Source organism: Echinops telfairi, unplaced genomic scaffold (assembly GCF_000313985.2).
Source record: "Echinops telfairi isolate 266 unplaced genomic scaffold, ASM31398v2 ScPeMD7_9;HRSCAF=40, whole genome shotgun sequence".
NCBI lineage: Eukaryota > Metazoa > Chordata > Mammalia > Afrosoricida > Tenrecidae > Echinops > Echinops telfairi.
The window spans coordinates 19652125-19656029 of NW_022103906.1; positions in this window are offsets into that span (position 1 = coordinate 19652125).

Consider the following 3905-nt stretch of genomic DNA (forward strand, 5'->3'; position numbering starts at 1 on the left):
GCCCTGTTCCCTTCATCCCTTCTGTATGAGAGGTGGCAAAGAGGTTTTAGTAATACGATGTCTTCGAATCCATGCCACAGACCCTATAGTGTTTTCTCACATGATGGTGGCGTTGATGTACTTACAGGCTTCAAAATGAAACAAGCCTGCTAACAGGGACTCCTGAGGGATGGAGTTTTCTTATCCATGAGGTCAGCAATTGGACGCTCGCCCTCTGAAGTTGAGACTAATCTCACAAGAGTGTTTCACGGGGTATGCCGTTACACTTGACCCCCATCTTTCCCTGCAATGTGTGATGCCTCAGAATTTAAAGAGACAGAAGGATGGAATGGGGAATAGATTAAGAACGAGGGGGTAGAGGATCTAATCGTTACTGAGTCTCTAATGTGTACCCATTATGAGCTAGAGGCAGAAATATCTATTACTGATTCCTCCCAGAAGCTCAGACGTAGAGAACTTTAGTCCCATTTTGCAGGTAAAGAAACTGAGGCTCAGAGAAAGGAACCTTCCCAAACCCATGTGACTGATAAATAGCACAGATGGAACTCATAGCCAGATGTGTTGGACCCCAAAACTGTGACCTTAAGCTGGTAATTCTCTTAAATCTTCAGGGATAGGATCGGGGAAAGACGCGTGTATAGGAAGCACTTATCTACACTGAGGATCCCACAAGGCTTTGTGTCCAGTTAATTCCCATGGCTTGACTCTACATTAACAACTCATCTCGCCCCCCTTTTTGTAAGTCCAGCAACCCGAGCTCTTGATGACAGTGCCTGTTTGAGCAGAAAGTACAAAAGAGTGACGACCCAGCAGCCAGGGCGCCTCAGGAGAAGTTGCCTCAGAACTCTGCAGGATCAAGCTTCCAGCTTGGTGACCTTCTGGGCTCCTAGACCCTCCGCCCACTGCTTAGCAGATGCTCACTCCTGTATCAGTCAGGCTGCATTCTTCCATTTCTCCTCCAGAAAATCAGGCACCCAAGTACAGTCAGGGCCTGACCTCCAAGGGACACAGTCAACTGAATTGAGGGAATGCTGGACAAGATCCCCTGTCCCCAAAGATCGAGCATGCTGTCTATTGTGCCCTCTTTTGGCTCCTCAGCCGGACACCAGAACCCCTTTGGTAGGATCCGGCGATACAAAACACCTGGTGCTTATCCCAGGACAAATACGGCTGTGGGATGGATCACAGCTGGACCTTCCCTCCACGTTGCAAGGTCACTAGCATGGAGATGGGGTTACCAGGGTGGTCACAAGCAGAAATACAGAGCATAAGACTAATTTAATTGCCTCACAATAGTCGTCCAAGGCGGCCCTGCTAATTACCACTCTCTATGGAAACTCAGAAGGAACCCTGGTGGTGTAGCAGTTACATGTTGGGCTGCTAACCCCAAGGTCAGCAGTTGGAAACCACCAGGCACTCCATGGGAGAAAGTGGGGCTTTCTACTCCCACAAAGAGTAATAGTCCCAGAAAGCCACAGGGGGCAGCTCTACCCTGTCCTACAGGGTTGCTGTGAGTCGGCATTGACTCCCTGGAGGTGAGTTTGGGTTTGGGGGTATTGAGACTCTCTCACCAGCATCCCCGCCCTGTGCTCAACAGCTGCAGGCGTCACAGTGGAGGGGCTCGGTAAGGAAAGCCTTCACACACCTGTGGAGCCCTTTCCCGATGTCAGCCGGTAAAGGCCATGTTGACAGCAGCAGCCTAAGCCATGTCACGGCCTTTTAATCACACTGTGCCCCATGCAGGCCATACACAAAAGCCTGGCAACACAGCCCACTGGCTTACCAACTGTTCAATCGAAATGCCCCAATGACCCTGCACATCTGTAACATGGAGGGGGGCTTTCCAAGGCTGTTCTCTCTGCTCACCCGCCGCAGACGTCTGCCTATCCCTGCCTTCTCCCTTCTAGGCTCACCCAGCAGCTGATGCGGCTTCCTCTGGGCTCTCGACACACACCAGTCAGATACTGTCCCCTGGGGGTGGAACCAGAGACTGTTCTGAACAGTCTTTTGTTTGATTGTTTGTGATGATGTTTTCGTGTCTTACAAGGTATCTGTGATGGCCTGCCCTTTGTCATCTGCAATGTCCATGAAGCCCTGCGGTGTACCCCTCTGATGAAACAACGCAGAGACGTTGACCCTTAGTTCTCACCGCTTTATTGGCTCTGTGACCTTAGTTACCGTTGATCTGTGTGCGTCGTCATTGGCCTATCTTGTAAACGGGAAGTGAGTTAACGTTTATTGTGCCAACCTGACTGATGAACACATGTGGGGTTAATTGAAGAGCAGAGCTATAAATGGCTCAGTGAGCCTCACCTTTCTAATTCTCGGGTCTCTTGCTTTGTGATGGTTGGACCAGGGTGCAGCTGCCTTAGCCAGTTCCTTGCTTCAGCTGGCAAGGCTCACTTCCTGCAAGACATCCCTGTGGAGAAGCCACATGGACCTAACCTGATGCAGCCCTGGGTGCTGGAGCACCCGTGTGGAGACCCCTGCCAGTGCTGAGATGCTTACACATTCACTGACTCGGCTTTCCTCCTGAAGTCGGCATCATTGCCTGTGTTTTGCGAGATGGAAGAGGACATTGTGGATTGGTCTTGGACATGTGGATTAATGGGTTAATGTTGGACTTGTGGGCTTGGGCAGCACTGGGTTGGGATATTTTCTTGATGTGCACTTACCCTTGATATAAAACTCTCTCTTGTACATGAGTTTCTGTGGATTTGTTTTTCTAAAGTGGCCCAACCCAAGTTGGAAATCTCCCATGTATATGAACACATGCAGCTCTGTGTAGCCGGAGCCTCTCATTCTGTTTGTTTGCTTTTGAGACTCTACTTGAGAACTTTGCTGGGTCTATGCAGCAGTAATAGTGTGAGCCCTTGTGCCAGCTTCTATAGGTAGGATAAAGCTGCAAAGGTCAAATTGTTCTCCTTCTGAAAGCAAGGACCGTCCGTCTGTATTGAACTTGTGCTCTTGGTTCCTTTAGCTGAAATTCCTTCACCTCGGTGCCTGGAATTCAGCGCTCACTGCCATGCTGCTCGGCGCTTCAGTGAGGACTTGCCCATTTCTTACTTTTGAAAAGCAACCAACTCCCCTGAAGGAGAGGGAAGCGGGTCACAGAGAAGAGACTCCAGAGAAGACACGTGCACACATTTAGCTCCTCTCAGCTGCGCATAACTTTATATTTCTGTCTGGTAACAAACGGAGGTGCTTCTTTCCCAGGACACCTAGGAGAGGGAACGGCTCATGATTGCAGTGAAAAGGCCTTCCCAGAGACCAGAGCATTTGAGGAGGACGACAATCCTTCTCCAGCAGCACTGTTCTGTTGCTCGGATAAAGAACTTGTCTGTCATCAACTAAGGTTGCATGACCTGTCTAAACAGACAGGCCTTAGGTTAAGGGGGTTTTGTTTTATACTGTTCAGTACTTCTGCCTTCCCTGTCCTCTTTCAGGCTAGGTCAAAAAAATGTACAAAAAATGTACTAGAAACTATTGATTTCTGTTGTGCTAAAGCCCCTGACATTCTGGCACGATGAAGATATTGCTCTGGACCCTGTGAGCCTTCTCATACTTCTCTTCTGCTCATGCGGGTCTCCGAGGATGGTATTAAAGATATTGTAGTTCCCACTTTCTGACTGTGGGATATCAGCAGGGTCTCTCCTGTGTAAAGAATAATTATCAGCACTGCTGTTACCTCTAGTAAGTGTGTAATTACATGCTCGGTTTTGTGGGCTCTAGGCTGTGCAATTTTAAATTATACAATAATGTCAAATTCTCTCTCATACACCCTCTCTCTCTCTTTTTTTTATTTGAAAGGGGAGGTGGGCAGTTTATGTTTTATTTTCTTTTAAGAGAGAGAAGGAAGAAAGAGAGAGACAGAGAGAGAGAGCATGATTTCCCACCCACCCCAG